At 45.7% G+C, this 18,189-nt stretch overlaps 2 long non-coding RNA genes across 2 annotated transcripts; one reads left to right on the forward strand and one right to left on the reverse strand.

Moving 5' to 3' along the window:
* Window positions 1-5,215: 5,215 nt before the first annotated feature.
* Window positions 5,216-8,456, reverse strand: LOC134432576 (uncharacterized). Its single transcript, XR_010031367.1, has 2 exons — window positions 8,373-8,456; window positions 5,216-8,017 (listed from the first exon to the last, which is right to left on the reverse strand). It is a non-coding gene; the product is annotated as an uncharacterized LOC134432576 (long non-coding RNA).
* A 117-nt stretch (window positions 8,457-8,573) lies between these two features.
* On the forward strand, window positions 8,574-18,189 carry LOC134432575 (uncharacterized). Its single transcript, XR_010031366.1, has 2 exons — window positions 8,574-9,641; window positions 15,008-18,189. It is a non-coding gene; the product is annotated as an uncharacterized LOC134432575 (long non-coding RNA).

An 18,189-nucleotide genomic window follows, 5' to 3' on the forward strand; every position in this document is an offset into this window, starting at 1 on the left:
CGAGGCGGGAAAAGTGTGTCCGGGGTTGAGGGCAAGGCGGGGAAGCCCTCCTGTTCCCCGTCCCCTCTCACATCTTCATGTCTCTGCCTTCCGAAATAACGCGCGGCGGGGAAAAGCTGGGCCGAACGGAAAGAGAGGGGCGATCCAGGAAGGCATCCCTTCGGGACGGAGGGATTCCCTGCGCCGCAGCCCTTTTTTCCTTAACATCCTCCTGCCCCCTAATTTCTTGCCGTCAGTGACAAATCTTATTCACGTGAGGGGAAGCTATTGGATTTCAAACCTGATCAGCTGATGTGGGCCCATGGGCCCACAGGCCTCGTTAAACACGCGCGGCTGCCCGTGGCCTATCTGCACCCTGAGTATCGCACCGCGCAGGCATGGGCAGTTAGAGAGCAGAGACAGGCCGTCTCTGCTCTCCCGAGTGTCCCTCGGGATTAAATCAAAATCAGTGGTGTTGGAACGAGGTAGTGGGCTCATTCCAGTGAATTTTCGGGGAGTGCCGGTCTGTACCGGAAAAGGATGGGGCACAGCCTGCGCCAGGGGACAAGGTACAGGTTTGTGTACAGGTCTGTCTTCTCCACTTCAGCGTCCTCGTGGGGGTTAAAAAGGGGATCTGATGTCCATAAGGGTCAGAGGGAGGTGTGGTGACAGCCCTGCATCCCGCTTTAAAACTGTTCTCCCGCCAGACCTCCACAGGTCCCACAACGTGGCATCGGAACAGCAGTCTGGCATCACCCTAGCTCTGTTTCTCGATTCCCCTGTTGCTACTGAAAAGATGGAGAAGAAAATCGGGAGAGGAAGTGGGCTATGATGGCAAGGGGCTCTGCGTCTCTGTCCTGGTCGATGTCCCGGGTGTGGGACGGGCTGCCCGATAAGGTCTCCTCTCGATGCTCGATTCGGGTGATGCGCTGGGAGAGCTCCGAAACGTTTTGTCAACAGGCGTATAAGCATCCAAACTGCGATGTTTTCATGAGGATGCTGGTGTCCCGGCTAGGGGGACTGGTGCTCCGGCAGCGTTGGAATCGGTGCCAGGCAGCACTGTCCGTCTGTTCGTCCATTCGTCTGCAAGGCGCGGCACAGCGTGGGGACGCGGTGACGCCGGTAAGGACGAATTTTGCAGAGGGCAAAAATGAGTGAGAACCGTCGTTTTGGGGTCAAAACAATCATCGCAGTTTGAGGTGTTACCAGAATAGAGGGACAACAACCCTTCCCAGAAGGACAAACGGGTAAAGGCCACCTCCACTCTTCCCTAGAACCTCTGCAGCCCGTCGCTTTTGTCGTTGCTTTTAATCTTAATTTTCCCACCGCCCGGAGTGAAGGAGGCGCTCAGATAATCTACTCGGTCCTTTGGCTGAGATGCCTATGCTAAGAAAAATAGCTCGAAATTGTTATCCTATTGACGGGAGGAGAAATTTACACTCGGGTTTTACTATGTGGTAGATGTAGCCGAATTTTGTGTATTTCCTTCCGTGTGCATTGCCTGTACCCATAGGCACATGCAGCACGGCAGCTAAAACACGTGAAGGGAAGACATGTGTCACGTGATTTTGCAACAGCATTTAGCAGCGACGCTGCTTTTAAATTTAAATATTTTATGGACATAAGCCCAAAGCCCCCACTGGAAAAAAAAAAAAAAAAAAAAAAAAAAAAAAAAAAAAAAAAAAAAAGAAAGAGAAAACCACCCCAAACAGCTAAAAAGAAGCACCAACGCACACACAACACATCATGTTCTTATAATTTTTCTGAAATAATTTCCTGGAGGTGCAGAAGAAACGTTCTATGAGAGACAGACAGGTTACTCTTCTGTTTGTTCACAGCCTGTTGAGATATGAGAATACCACAAATTCCTAAGAGGAGATGTAAAAGAGTCAATCATAGAAACACATCGTCTTGGAGAAAGTTCCACTAATGAACTACCAAAATCGAAAGGAAACCGAAAAAAAAAAAAAAAAGAAGAAGACGCCGTTAATCCAATCTACCACGACCTCTAACTTGCCGGGAGTACATCTTTTTCCTGACAGCCTGCTGCGTTTAGAGCTCTTCCCCGCCATTCCCTCGCTGAAGAATTGCATTTCTGTAATATCAAACCTTTCGTTTTCATTACTTTTATTAAAAAGAAGAAGGGAGAATCAAGGGAAAAAAAAGCCTACTACGATAAGCTTCCGAGAAAGAGGTCTTTCCACGCAACACCGGTACAAATTCAATAAAGAGCGGAGAGCCATTCTGCAGGGACGAACACTAAAATATTGTTGTTCCCTGAGATATTGCAGCTCCCGCCCCCTGCGTTTCATAAGCCCAACTTCAAACGGGCCCCCGCAGACGGACGCCGTATTTTGATCGCCGCAAACAACATGCGAAGCGCGGTGTAGGGAGGGGAAGGAGGCGATGATTACCACACCCCACCCCCTCTGGGGACGAGGAGTAGAGACGGGGCGGAGGGCCGAGAATGCCTGTCATCCGAGGGATGCTCTATCTGCGGAGCATGCTTCTTCCCTCTAGGTATATCTCAATAGTTCGGGTTTTTTACTACCACTTTAACTTTTTTTAATTACTATTTTTAACATTTTTCTGGAGCACAGTCCATACACGGCGGCCAGGGGTATCAGTGGGAGAGCACTGGAAGGGCACGTCCTGTACAGTATCAGTGGGGTATCAGTAGGACAGCGGGCGGCATGACCCGCTCTCGGCGTGGGCGCTGCGCACGGACGGGCACCGGGAGGGGGCGCTGCTTCCCCGCCGCCGGGGGGATGCGGGCGCGGGGCAGAGCGGGCCCCGGCGGGACCGGCCCCACGGAGGAACCCCGCCTCCGTCCCGCCTTTTCTCCCCGGGACCGATCCCACGGAGGAACCCCGCCTCCGTCCCGCCTTTTCTCCCCGGGACCGGCCCCACGGAGGAACCCCGCCTCCGTCCCGCCTTTTCTCCCCGGGACCGGCCCCACGGAGGAACCCCGCCTCCGTCCCGCCTTTTCTCCCCGGGACCGATCCCACGGAGGAACCCCGCCTCCGTCCCGCCTTTCTGCCCGCTCAGAAGTGGAGTCCGGCCTGCCCAGGCATTGTACACTAGGCGGGGAGGGAGAGGTAAATATGAACTTCGTACCTGCAGACTGAATTTAAAATCAAATCAGAATATAACAAGGTCTAAAACAGGAAAAAAAAAAAAAAAAAAAAGGCAACCCATAAAAACAGAAAAAAAAAATCTAATTCACTCCCCTGCTAGGGACCACATTCATGGAAAACAGAGAGATAGCAGTGCATTCCAGACCTTGTCTTTTCGGTCAGTTTTTTTACACCTAGATATAAACTGAATACTCAAATAAAAGAACAGAAACGACATCGAGGAAATTTGGTTTATTCCTCTTCAGCCCGTGCCGCAAGTCAGAATCATGCCTTGCAGAGAGTCAGCTTCTCTGGCCAGTCATCCCGGGCTGGAGCTGAAGCTGGCATTCTGCATGCTCGCCAAAACCCACCTAACAAAGCGTTTGGTATACTTCAACCTCTGAAGACCTTAACATTCAGCGATCACATGAATTCTGGATAAAAGAAACACAACTTCCATCTCCTCTTCTTCTTCTCTTGATTTCTGCCTTTGTATCTCTAATAAGGAGACATGTTCTGAACCACAAAAAAATGGTCATTGGCTTTTTATTATTATTTCTAGAGGAGGTACACAGTGAGGGTGTATACTCACTGGAAGCTTGTGTGTAAAAAATAGATTTTCGTGTTTGTGTGTATGCACAGATAAAACTCTAAGTTCTGGAGTTTTTTCTCTTACAGGAAAAAAAATTGTCATGCCAAATTTTAATTATTTCACCAAATATTATCTGTTTGACGTTCTGCATTTTTTCATTTCAATATTTCAGTCCTGCAGGGGAAATAAAAAAGCAAGAACAAAACGAAAAGTAGAGAGAAAATAAAGAGAAAATGAAAAAATACTTTTACTATACCCACTGTACTTGCACCTTCACTTTTCTAAAAATAAAGTTTATGTGTAGAACAATATGCAGCTCGGATTATTTACATATAGTATAAGACAGGGATGAAGAGAAGTGGGAGAAAATTTAAGTGTATAATGCTGAATACTTGGTTTAGAGAAGGATAGGTATTAAAAGCATTGGTGGGGAGAAAAAAAGGGATGATGGGGGAAATGAATGAGAATATGGAGAAAAGGATTTATTTCAGGCATTTATTATTTACAACCCAGCAATCTGTCTCATGCAGCGGCCAGCCCAAATCAGAGCATTATTAGCTCTGTTGTATATTCATTTGTTTACCTATCCTTGGACGGGAATCCAAGAAATCGCCAACTTCGGTGGCATTCTAGTCACCTTGGAAGATCCGTGCAGATGCGCAGTGGAACATAGGCGCCGCTGGTTTTAGCGGTAAATCCGATATTAGGCCGGTATTGGGCAATGTGTATGCGGGGCGGCTGAGGAGGGGCAGGGGCTATATTGATTGTTCGTACTCCACACGCCGTGTTTAAGTGTCAAGTGTCGGGATCTGAGGGGACACGTAGCTCCCCCCATTGTGCCCGTGGCCCCGACAGAGGCGCAGGCAGGGCCAGGAAGGGGCGCGCTGCCCCCGCTCCAGCTCTGGGGCTGATACAAACGACACCGCTGTGATTCGCGGGGCCGCCGTGCAGAAAAGCGGCGCAAGGAGGGCAGGGGGCGAGGGAAGCTGCGAGGGGACCCCCGGCATCCTGGCGGGGCTGATCCGGGGGCGGGGGCTGCCCCCGTGCCGTCAGGGCTGCGGGGTGAGCCACCACGGGGCGCGGAGCACGGTGCGGGATGCGCTGCAGGGACGGAGAGACAGACAGACCCACGCTCGCTTTTGCCTGCCTCCCCGCACACGCTAATGCGGCTCCTCAAGGGAGCGACAGCTGCACCTGCGCTCACGTGTGCTCATTAAAGAAAGAGATGGGAATCCCATCCGTCCGCGGACCGGGAATCCCCGGCACCCGCTATTCGTAAAAATGTGTAGAAATGGTGCTTTCTTAATGGATTGCTGCTATATGTGGTAAGCTAATCTGATGGATGACCGTGTGGATTTCCATTTTGGGAGGGTATTATTTTTTCACACGTTTTACGTGTAGGCACATGACTGTTTTTTACTGGGTGACATGTGAGCGTAGGAGTAAAACTGGAGCGAGGAGTACCGCTGGGAATAACGTTAGAAAGGGCAAAGAATTAAAAGATATTTGTGATGAAATGGGCACAGAGTAAGAGACACTCCAATCTTTATTATAAAAAATACATACGTAACAGTCTTTGGGGAGGGATAACTTTTGCCCGATATGTCCATTCAGGTAAGTCATTCATAACCTACGCATGCACTTGAGCTTTCAAAAAAGAAAAAAATTCTATGAATGGGCTTTATATTTTTTTTAAGTTGAATGACGTTGTTCGTTTAAAAACAACATTCCTGGACTATAAAAACAGAGCAATCTTCTGGTTTTACTGTTTAAACTACTCTTCTTTCTTTTCATTACACATTAAGGTAAACTGAAATGTGCTACCTGTGATTGTCATATAATTCAAGGCCTATGGATTTTCACATAAAGCAGGTGTAAGGCTACAAGCAGTATTTAAAAAAAAAATCTAAACGCTCTTTCTATGAAAAATTAGGTGCTGGATTCAAACATGCACATTTTAGAAACCGTATGTCACACATTTAATAATGCGGCACCTAAGAAAATAATTTAAAAATGTCTTCCTCAGAGAAAGCTCTCTGTACCTGGCTCTGCATATTTTAAGGAAGAATTTTGAAATAAACTATTTCTGAAATAAAGGCAGATACAAGTGCACTTAGAGGCTGCAAAACAGCAATGAAATTTTAAAAATCCATTTAAATTGCCCCCATTACACCCCTTATCTATATTGCCTTATACCTTAAAATGGGACAGAAGAGGAGGGGTGTGTTGGTGATTTCTAAAACTTGCTTTTCTTAATAGGAAGTTACTTAGATAATCAACTTCCCGTCTCCAGCTAGCGTTGTGATAACTGACCAGGGTAGTAAGACCCTCGAGCCTTTTTAATGTCCAATAAACATCTTATGCACTTTGATTTGTAAAACTAGCATTGTTCATAATCAGTAATCTTATACAGAATAGAAGCATGGAGGAAACTGGATATAAAGGCACGCTGCAGTCTCACCAAAACACGGGGAAATAGGAGGGAGTGGGGGAAAGGAGAAGTGTATTTGAAGAAATAGAAAGGGAGGAGCAAAGGACAAGTGGTAGGCTGCAATTTTCAGTAAATTAAAAATAATGCAAATATACCTTACATAAGCATCAGTATTAAAAGTAACAAACGCTGGAGTAAACGGGAGCAGAAAAAGGAGAAGAGAACAGCACAACAGTGGATTCCGGCTCACACACCGTGGCCGTCCGCTCCCATATGGGCTCTTCTACGCGCCGCCGCCCGGCCACGATCGCTCGTTTCGGGGATGTTTGTTTTGTTGATAATGATGATGATATTTGGAAGAAAAGGGGAGGCCCCACTAATTCCCGCTAATTAGGATCTTTGCAAATAGGGACGATCGCTCCCAGGATCCGCGGTCTCTTCTCCGAACAGGGGAATTTGTATATCCTTTTCTTCTTTTTATTTTTTTTCTTGCCCTACTTTCGTTAATGCATGTAAGTGTAGACGGATGTGCAGAATGCCTTCAGCTGACGTCAGTAGACGCGACCTCTCCGCTAAGCCTTGAACGTGAAGAGGGGATGGGAGGACTCGGGGCGAGGGCGCAGCCGCGGGGATGCTCCCCGCTCTTCCGCGGGCGCGCAGGCTCCTGCCCGCACTCTGCTCCGTGAAATAAGCTCTAGCAGCAGGAGCAGTGCTGCCCAGCCCAACGCTTGGCCCCAAAAGAAAGCCGACCTCGCCGCAGCGCTGCCGAGTCCGTCTAGCCTTTTCTATATTTTTTCTTTCAATTTATATATATCTATATATAGATACATATAGATACATATAGATATATAGATATATAGATATATTAGTAATTGTAGTAGTAGTAATAGTGGTATTTGGACTTTATTTGCTGCTTCTTTTCATCAGGAAACGAGCGGAAAATAGACACTTCCAAGCAATTTTAAAAGATAAAAAGAAAATTCCTCCCTCCTTACCCAAAGCGTTGCATGACAGAGGAGCGTTGAGCCGATGAGGGGGCAGCATTCATCCGGGCGCCGCTCTGTAGTGCATCGCAGGTTCTGGGCGCGGAGAGAGGGAAGGTAGGCTGGCGGCCGGAGGGATGGCGCGGCCCTCATCTCGGGTCGCAGCCGCTGCCGTCTGACCTGTAAGTGCAAGGCGCTCTCACGGCTTTGCAGTGATGCTGTCTCACTCCGCCGGGAGGAGACGCCGCGTATGCGGGGATTCGGTGAACTACAGATACCGTACTGGCGGGGCGTAGATTAGAGCATTCTGTCCTCCTCTTTCCCTTCGCCTTTTGGAGACTGCGGTGCGTCATGATGTTTGGGAGAACTTCCCGGGGAACTTCAGACGGCGAGGCGGCAGGGTGAGATGTAGCCGGTGGCTTAGAAACGAGTGATGTTCTCTGTTAGGACCAAAGTTTCTCTCCTTTTCTGCTGACATTATTTACACTTTTTCTATGAGCTGTTCCAGAGCATCTCTGTGGACCTCAACACAGCCGTTCCTAGGGCTGCACACCGCGTACTCACGCACTGCATCTCTGCATCTCCCTTCAAGTATCCTAACTAAACTTAAATGCCCTCTCCAAGAAGCGGAAACATGAGTGTGTTTCTGACCGAGGGACCGCTGTCCGCTCTTACTTTTTTTTTTTTTTTTTTTTTTTTTTTTTTTTTTTTTCGTGCAGTCGGGCACTCGTGCGGAATTCCCTCGGTTCGCTCGGGGCTGACGTTTGGATCCTCACAGAGCTCTCTTTGTCCGCCAGGTCTCCGAAGGCTGTGCCGGCAGGGAATGCCCGCCTGCCCGGGGCTGCTGCGGGGCTCTCCCCGTGGAAACATTCCGTAGAAGTCTGCAGCTGAGAACGGCAGAGCGCCTTCCCTCTCCCTGGAGCCAAGCGCCGGGGGGAACATAGGCTTGTTATCATATCTATAAATATTTATATGGATGGATGCATACATATGCATACACAAGCATACACACACATGTGTCTGTGTAAGGGCATCTGTAGGGTGTACATATGTGTATGTATATATTTAGTAATTTTTTAGCGTCGCTCCTCCCACCGCCAACCTCCACAGCAGCCCCCTCGCAGCCCCCTCCCCTCCGAGGGACGCCGTGTGTACCCGACCCAGAGTGAGGGGCCAGCACGACATCGGCCCCCCTCAGTCACACCCCACACGCCCCCAGACAGGGGCTAGAGCAGGGATGAGCCGTCCTGCCATCCCCTCCCCCTGCATACCTCTCTCTATCCCTCAATTCCTCCTCCATCTCTCCTTCCACCCCTTCCTCACAGCACACCTCCCGTTCCGGCGCTAACTCAAACTTCTTCCCGTCGGCCCCCGCACCCTAAAAGCTAGGTGGGGCTTTTACTGGTGTTTTCATGCTGTTCTCAAACCCGGAGAGACAGATGAGAGGGGGCAGAAGGAAACGGCAGTGCTTTAGGACATCCTCCTCCCAGTGACGAGAGGTCACGCTACAAGTTCGCCTTACACCAGGAATGGGAAGAGTGTTTTTTGTTAACACCATTATTTTTCCTGTTTGTTTTTTGGGGTTTTTGTTGTTTTGGTGGTTTGTTTTTTGTTGTTTGTTTGTTTGTTTGGAGTTTTTTATTTGTTTGTGGTTTTTTTGGTTTTTTTTGCTGGTGGTGGTTGTTGTTGTTGTTGTTTCGCCTGCTGTTGACCGGCTGCTTGGTTTTGACAAAAGTTGCACAAAATATCAGTGCCTCCCAGAAACAACACTCAGATGAAACTGTTCTTCAGAAGTTCACTGGAGAAAAACACCTTAGGAAGCTCGACCATTTGCTTCTTCTTCTTCTTCTTTTTTTTTTTTTTTTTTTTTTTTTTTTAATGTTTCCAAAGAAACGCAAGCTTCCCTTCTTCTCTAGGGAAAAAGTACTCATTGCTCTTCTCTGCACTAGACATTTCTAGCTTGTTCTGTCTGTCAGAACGGGACTATGAGAGGTTTTGGTGCAAATTCATTATCTCTGGCAATGCATAACGTATAGTAGGAACTGAAAAAGACCGTGGCAATGGATGAAGAACAATAGAGCTTCAGTTCATCAGCAACAAAAGCGTTGGGGAAATTGGTTGAATTTCAGAGCACGTCCTCCTCAGCAGAGAGGCTGGACTAGACCTTGGCCAAACCCCCAAAATCTTGCAGAACCTCACATACAACAGTTCACTTTCTACTCCAGGGTGTGGGCAAAAGTGTGGAAAAAGAAAAAAAAAAAAAAGGCAAACCCAAGCCAACTTTCTCCATTTCTCCCCTGTTTTCATGGATGGAAGATTTTAAACTATTTTAGAGTCGTTGGAGCAAGAACAACACCATGGATCTAAGGGATACTTTCAAATAGAGATGGAGAGGGGAAACACTTGAATTTCTGGAGACCTGAAAGAGCTTTTTCTGCTCCTAGGGGCCTTGGCTGTGGGAATCTTTGTTTGCCACCAGAGGCTCAGCTCACCTCCCTACATGTGGGGTAAAAATCACTCCCTGATAAAGGCGAAGATATGTAAGTACTGCAGTGTTTATGTGTGTGTGTGTGTGTCATGAATTCCCTGCAAAATTTGGGTGCTGAACCCCCGACAGATGCAGACTTCCCGGGTAGCCGGAGCAGCTGCCTTCTCTCACTCTCGGCAAGGGACTTTTGATTAACAAGGCAGGGTTTATGACTAGACACAGTGGCTTACACCGGTGAGCCGATTTTGTGTCTGTTGCTAAACCTGTTGGTCGTCGGGCTGTATTTAATTGCGGGAAATGTTAATTATCTAGCAGACTGCCAGCGGATGCTGAGCAGCTGTGGCTTCTCGGGGAGTTTTTTTGCAGTGCCTGGTTGCCCTCGGAAGATGTGCAGGCACAAGAGCAAACACAGAGCTGAAGAATAGCAGTTAACAAACCACACAAACAAACCACACAAACAAACAAACAAACACCCGAAAAATTGTGTGGAGTGGGAGGGGGGTGGCGGCGGTGGAGGAAAGAAATGCAGAGGGAAAAGAAAAAAGAAGGGGAGAGAAAAGATAAGCCAGAGGCATCTCTTGCAGCTAGTCAGGGTGCAAAGGATTGCTCGCAGCAGTTAGTCCATCTGCTGCCTCCCACGCAGCGGACCATCACTTCTCGGGTTTTCCAAAATCTATCCCTGCCAAAATGGCTCTGCTCAGCACAGGAACGCATCTGGCAAGGGAGTGTCGGGACAGGACAGTTCCAATGGAGTTGCAGGAGGGCCAATGAGGAGCCGCCCGGCCACTCACCCTGGCCCGAGGGTGCCCCTCTGCATCCCCCTGTCCTTTCCAGCAAAACAGTGTCATCCTTCAACAACCGCAGTCCACTCGTGTCCATCGGGTGGAACTGCGTCATCGCAACATCTAAGAACAGCGTTGCTGCCTGGGAAATAACAACAGCAGCAACAACAACAACAACAACAACAACAATAATTTTTTAGTTGAGGCTGTTGTGATCGATATAATGTGATGAAAACCAGCAACTCACATTGTATTTATTTACCCCCGCGGCCCTTGATAAGCTTGCAGAGATGTAAATACAGACTATGCCTTCCGAGTAATTCTGGTTTCAGGACATCATCAGTCAGGAAATGTGGGAAATCTGTGGGAAATCTGGCAGGAAAGTGCTGATATAATATATGTTGCCTGTTTTGAGCTGAAGGCTAGGAGGCTAAAGGCCTCCAACCTTTATTAAGTAACTGGTTGCTTATAGTACAAAAATCCCAGATCTGCCTCTACAGTTTCCATCCCAGATCTGCCTCTATAGTTTTCTCCCCTTCTGTTCAGGAGCCCCAAATACTATTTTTAGCCTTTTATTTTTAAGTGTAATTCTTCAGAAATAACAATGCAGCTTAAAATACACATATTATATTATATTATATTATATTATATTATATTATATTATATTATATTACATTACATTACACTACATTACATTACATTACATTACATTATATATAATATTTCTGGTAAATATTGATTACCATCTTTAACCCTGCAGATACAGGAGTATATCTCTCATATCTGTTTTGTGTCATCTTAAATCATTTGCAGGGAATGTAACTAGTTTTTTCCACCTTTAATCTAGGGTCAAATGTTTTAGTGATAATCCCAAAAGTTAATATACTCAGTGCCTTCTAATCACATAGATTTATCCATTCGTATATATTTCTGGAACAAGATGTTTAAATGATCCTTTGCTTTTTAGGGGGCTATTTTTCAGGTTTAAACAACTCACACCACAGGTAGTTAGAGTTGCAACAAGAAATGGTATTCTTTGTTTGTTTTTTTTTTTAATAAAAGTCAGATGATATTGTATACATTACCAACAGAAAACACATCCTTTAACAGCACATGGTTTCCACTGACTGTTTGGGGGGTTTGATTTTTCTTTTCCTGTGACTTTGAACTCTTGATACTTTGTCTTTTCACCATCAGAATTTGGATTTGTACCTTTTTGCATACTCTATGGTTAATGTAAGAGAAGTAGAATCTGTTGCTTGTAAAATGAAATTGTGGTCACAAAAGAAATTGTAAACCACCTTCATTTGAGGGTGAGGCAGTTGAATGACTTACCTGAATGGGAGAAAAGGGATGCTGGTCTACAGAGAAAAACGCCTTGGATTCTACTGGCATGCCACAATGTTTATATGAATTTTGTCATAATTTAGTGCAAAAAGGGAATTTATGCAACACGCTTCTTATGTATGTCACAGCAGCTTAAGTGGGGTTCCTGTGAGTCCTCCCAAAGAAGGTGGTGTTGCTGGAGATAGGATGGGGGTCTGATTGCAATAATTAGAGAATCATAAGCATTCCTCTTTAAAGTCAATAGAGATGGTTTGCTCTTAAGGAATCCATACAGGATGTTTCTTTTTTACGTCACAGCCATCTGGAGACCTATAAAAAGATTAGAAAACAAGTATGACAATCTACAAGCCATTAGCAGGAATTTGGTAGGGAGCTAGAAGGAAAAAGTCAGTGTCTTGTATTCCATAACTTCCAATAAGCAGGTATTTCTACAGTGACTTTGGAATAAGTAAGTTTTATACAATTATGTAAACTGGAAGAGAGTGGGCAGTGTTAACAGCTGCTTTTGACAATCCAGGTGATGTTTTGGACAGAATTTTCACAACTGTGCTTTTCTTAAACTTTCGACATGCTAGGCAACAATCCAGTTTTAGAAAAGTGCTTTACAACTGCTGAAAATATTTTCATATTCAGAATAAGCAAAAAGTTAAACCCATTATGATTTTGAGGCTCTTGATGTCTCAGAGCTCGAAAATGTAATTGGCAATAAGACTAATGAACAGCTGGGTCATAACCACCACATTGCCTCTTTTGATGTGCTTAGGCTCCAATGATTAATCAACAAAATATGTCAGGTGTATTGCAGTTACTTCCAAAGTTAGTGTGTAAGCGAGGCTGTGAAAAAGAGTTTGGTGTTTTAGAGATATGCTTTGTCTCTTTGAAAAAACACCAATTTACATTAACGTATCTTGCATTTAAATCTGGTCGTGTGACAGCTGGTGACACGCATGCATTTAACATGTACATATGCATCTGTGTTAATATACACATATGTACATATGCAATTGTATGTAAGCATAGATGCACAGACACCCACACATACCAAGGATCACTTGTAATTTCATGCCTCTGACTGAAAGAATTTAATGCATAAGCTCACAAACCCGTCCTGTGCAACACATGCTTGATCACCAACAAAACTGCCCCTAGTTATTGCCACAAAAAAAAATCATTTGCCTATCTGCCAACTCAGAAAAACTCATATAAACTCATTAGAACTTTGTATATTAATCAAGGTGATCATGTGCCTCTGGTTGCTTCAGATATCTGATTCAGTTGACCCTGTTATGCCTGAACAATCCAAGAGATAGTGAAGAAACTCAGTAAGACATAACACAGCATCATAAAAATTCTAACCGTTTTTGTGCCAGTTCTGAATTTTCATCAAAGAACACTGCCACAAGTAGGTCTTATGTATCCCAGGTAAAAAAAACTCTGTTCTTTTTCCTGGGGGCAAAAAAAACAGACTATACCAGGGTATATAATACCTGTTTAAAACAGAAGTGCTTATCTTCAAAGTCATAGAATCTGAAAACACAAGTAAATTGGTAATGTCCCGCAGAATTCAGATTCAGCAGTTAGTAGTTTAGCAATGTCTGTGTGCTACTTCTTGGTGCCAGTATTAATTTTGGGCCGTGTCTTACAAATAGGATTTTTTCCCCATTTTCATGTTTCTGTAATTGCAATAAAAATAGGCTTGTTGATACAGTTGTTGTTTTACAGTGTAACCACATATATCTGCATATATATTTTAACATAAACACAGACACATGCACCTAGACTGACACATGTACATATGGCTCCCCTGTGCACACACAAGGGAACATAAGCTTTATCATACAAGCAAGCTCTGTAGCCGACATAGAGCATCAACAACTTCAGTTTAACCCCTTGAATTTAAAAAAATTGACCTAAAAATAGCAATATATGTAAGTGCAGGTTAATTTACAAACAAATGCATTTAAATGCTGTGTGACCCATAGACTGTGATTGTACGTTTTATTTTGTGGCTTAGAAAAGTAGCAGCATGAATTTTAGTCTCGTATTCCTTTAAGAGTTCTGAGCAGTCTATAGTCTGTCTGATGAATTTTTTTATATGTATCTTACACTGAACACAGCACACAAGAGCTGTTGAAGTGCATTTATTAATTTCAATAGTAAACATGGTAGATCACAGTGAGAAGGTTCATTTTATCACATATACTCAAGAGACCTTTAATGTTTGCACTTGAAAAAATTATATACAAATTATATTGTTAAATAATTCAAAGTACAATGTTCTTTTAGCGGGGGGCTGGGAGGGAAGGAGGAGGAGCTGAGAGACTTAAATCCTGAAACTCTACATCCTCATCAAGACTTTTCTCTGTCTGTTCCATGAGTAACACCAGCATGCAGTTCTTTTCTCTTAGTACGAGGTCAATAAAAAGAAACGATAAATCAGCTTTTTTTTTTTAAGGCGTTTTGTCAGATGATGCATGGTTTTAGTAAATATTGCTGCAATGTCCACCTGTGTTGCATTCTAACACAGACACAGAAACACACACAGGCTGGGAGGAAGTGGGGGGTGGGAAGAAGGGCGGAGAGAGGTTATAGAAGCTACAGAATACGCTGAGCCTGCCGCTTGCAGCTTCCTGCACAGACAGGCAGAGGAGAACGCCTCGCACAACTGTCCCGCTGTAAATACCTGAACCACCGCGAGCGCCAAGCACGACAGAGATGCGGAGTAAAAATAAATACACACCTCTTCTCTCCCCAAAGAAACTAACCAAAAAAAAAAAAAAAAAAAAAAAAAAAAGTCCCTCATAGACACATAAGGACAGGGCAAATTGTCGGTGTAATTACACATCGACTCATTGCGTAGCACAGCCCCGCTCCCGGCTTTCCAGCGCAAGGCCCCGCTCCCCGCCGCGGCATCCCTTCTCACCAGCGGGGCTGCCCTAGGAGAAGCGCAGCAGCGCTCCCTGGGGTCGGACAGGCTGCTTACCGTCCCCGTGAGAGTCCTCTCTCCCGGCCTCTGGATTTTAGAGCGGTCTGTGCTGCGGAGGAGGAGAAAGGCGGGCGGATCCCGCACCAGGGCGGCGGAGGCGGCGATGCTGGAGGCCAGACCAGACTCGGTCCCGGCGCCGGCCGCTGGTGGCTCATGCATATCAATAGCCGTGTGCACTCGTAGTTTCTCATGACATCATCATTATCTTGGTCTCCCGCGGTCCAGGACCTCTGACCTTGCCGGGCTCGCCCACATTTTGGCACTGAAAGCCCTCCAATGATGGCCCTTTTCTCCTTCTTTCAGACCGGGAGCAGCAGCAGCCGGCAAGGACCGCCGCCTTCTTCTGCCCAGCTTTAGGAGCTCCGAGAAAGGGCGAATCCCCCCCTTCCAAAATACACACGCAGGCAAGGTATTTGCAATCAAGCTGCCACTATTTGGCAAAGAGCTCTATGCCGTGTACAATGTAAGGAGCTCCGGAGCCGCATCCTCGAATCATCTTGTTACCTCCTACTGAAATGGATTTTCCCCACCTTCTTGTTCCTCCTTACACTGCGCTGGAAATTGCCGAAGGCTTTTCACCTTTATAGAGGCTAAGGTGTCTTTCGTGGAAAAGAAGCGATTCACAATGCAAATAGGGGCCTGTAAAGGAATGGATGCTCCTCTCTCTTAATGCAGCTTGACGCAACTTAATAGCTGGTTTTATTTTCTGTTATTAAGAGACAAATTGATGGCTACCTTTGCCGGAAATTACTGGCTGAAACAAAAAGTTCGGAATAAACTTTGAAGGCAAGGGGTCGTTGTGTAGCTGCACATACATACAGAAATAATTACATAAAAGGATGACATTTTAAAGCAGCGCTAGTCCTCATGGAGGAAACAATACTTTTGCCAGAAAGAATCTGGACTGTAGCAAGGACAAAAAAAAAAAAAAAAAAAAATTCTGAGGGAAGTGAGTTGTTATCTTTGGTTATCTAGCTGTATGAGTGTTTTGGTCTTCATAAAGCTAGATAACCGAAAGTAAAAACTCCTTCAAGATCATCGTACGGTATGTGAAAATGAAAGACTGCTGCAACAGAGTAAAAATCAAAGAGAGTCAGAAATGCTTATTGAATCTAACATTTTTACAGCTAAAGATGAGACTGGAGAAAGTTAAATGGCATACTTATTCAAAAATATGAAGTTGATGGCACGCTTATTCCAAAATATGAAGATGTTGCATGGCACAGAATGGATATTCACCCGCTGCAGAGAGAACATGGTACTGATGGTAAACAATGTATATGCAACTATTGCTGTGGAATAAATAAATAAAGAGAAACCAAGAACGGTCAGCATTAAACCAGACTAAGAGGACATTTTTTTCTTTTAGAAAACTAATGCTGAATTTCATTTTGCAAAGTAATTCATTGCAATGAAATGGCCTTAAAAAATAAAGGTGGTAGTTGGTGATAAAGATGGTGCTGCTGATGATACAGAGCTGACTACTGAACTGAGGAAAAATAAAACTCAAATACAACAACAAAAAACAACAGTCCAACCTAAACCTGTCTGTGTGCATTTGAGACAAAGCATTGAGGTTAATTTCAAATCATGTGAAAGCAGGCTTTCAGAGAAAGTTTACACCGAAGTGCAGGCAAGCTTAATGATTTATATCTACTTAGAACTCGGTGGAGTTGCACAAAAATGGAGAAAAAAGTAATGGCCGATTTTCATTCCTCTATTCAAAACGCGAGCATAGATGCTTCTGTGTTTCGAGAGGGTTTCCTTGAGGAAGCTACTGAAGCAGAAAGACATGATGGAGACGAGATCGCCCTCCCCCCGTCAATGTGTGGAAAAATGTTTTATGCCTCGCTCTGCACCTAGCATTGGAAATGAAAGTGACATTTACTCCAAAACCCACGTGTGCGCCTCCTCTCTTTTTGTTTAAGGACGATCAGGTCTATCCTGGAAACAGCTCTGGCATCCCATACCGAAATAATTAGGACGTATACAGACCTGACAAAAACACGGAGAGGAGGGGAGGGGAGGAGGTGGAGAAGCGGAGGGTCTGTCTTGCCTAATTGATTCCGTTAAACGACGTGCCGGAGATGTGAACGGCTGGGCGCTCCCATTCCCACGCTCGGGGCAAATGGCAGCGCCGCGCCCCGGCCGTCGGTGACAGACAGCGCGGCGGGGGCCGGGGCCGGGGCCGGGGAGCCCGCTCCGACACCCGCGAGAGCATTTGCCACCCACTGCCGTCCCAGAAATGCCGGACGAAGGGACGGGGCTGCAGAGCACGCCCGCTTCCCCTGCCGTGCCCGCCGAGGGAGAAGGGCGGAACTCGCGCCCGGACGGAACTCGCTCCCTTCTCCCGCGGGGGTCGCGAGGGGACGCGGGTTTTGGTCCCGATGGAGGAAGGGAAGGTCAGGGCAGATGTGTCGGGATGCAAACAGTCCTGTGTTTTTAACAAATATTATCATTATAATGACGGCTGCTTAGGCGCCTCTTGCAGTGAAACTGAGGGGGATTCATTGCTCAGGGTTACATATTTCCTTTGGACTTGACCTAAAGGTTTGTCCAGAGGCACGCTCGAATGTGTTACTGAGCTGGTAACCGAACGTTCTCCGCTGCAGATTAAAATAAGATCAGCGATAAGGGAGTGTGGGTCAGCGGTCTCCATCCGTCTGGGGCAAAACCATTGCTCGCCGCTCTTTATAATTATTTAATTTATTTTGTTTTTTCGCTTCGTTGTTGAACTGACTATAAAAAGCATTGGTTTGGGGCTTATACTGGGAATATTTACCTTCACGCCATCCATTGCACTGTGAGAAGGATGGAACAAGGATCCAGCTAGCGTGTTCTGGAAGCAGCAGGAGCACTGTGTAGCAAAACCAAAGAATTTTGCCTAAAAAGTTAGACCATCCGCTCTGTAGCTGTTAAAATAACCTTAGTTTCGGCCGGAGGGTGCTCCCCGTGGTCCTCGGCAGTGCCAGCTGGGACCCCGGCTAGGCTCTTTTGAGGTTAAACCTTTGTTTTGTCTGCGCTACGTATGCTCTAAGTTTTACTGCTGCAGCGCCCGGTGAGGGGAGCTGTGTTTATTTACATCAGAGCTGAGTTTGATCAGCCGGGCTTTCAACGCACAGTGCCCGCCTCTCATTTAACTGCTTGTCCAGTGGTGCTATTTACCTCGAGCCATTGTCCACTACAATTAATATTTACATGACAAAGTGCGCGGTCTTGTTTCTTAACGAGCTTCAATAAAGGCGATAAGCTGTTTTCTGGGGAAACCCCTTGTTTACTTGGGCATGAATGGGGTTAATTTACTTAATTTACTTAAGATCTTGCTTGCGTCTAGGTCTTCGTTGTAAATTTGTGAAAGAAAACATCAGAGAAAAACAGCAGCATTATAATCGCGTGTTTGCCGTTGTCATCTTAAATTGTTTTGTATCTTAATAACGTCACGTGATTATGAATCAATAAAATATTATTGGCTATTATTACTATTA

The sequence above is a fragment of the Melospiza melodia genome, chromosome Z, assembly GCF_035770615.1.
Source record: "Melospiza melodia melodia isolate bMelMel2 chromosome Z, bMelMel2.pri, whole genome shotgun sequence".
NCBI classification, from domain to species: domain Eukaryota; kingdom Metazoa; phylum Chordata; class Aves; order Passeriformes; family Passerellidae; genus Melospiza; species Melospiza melodia.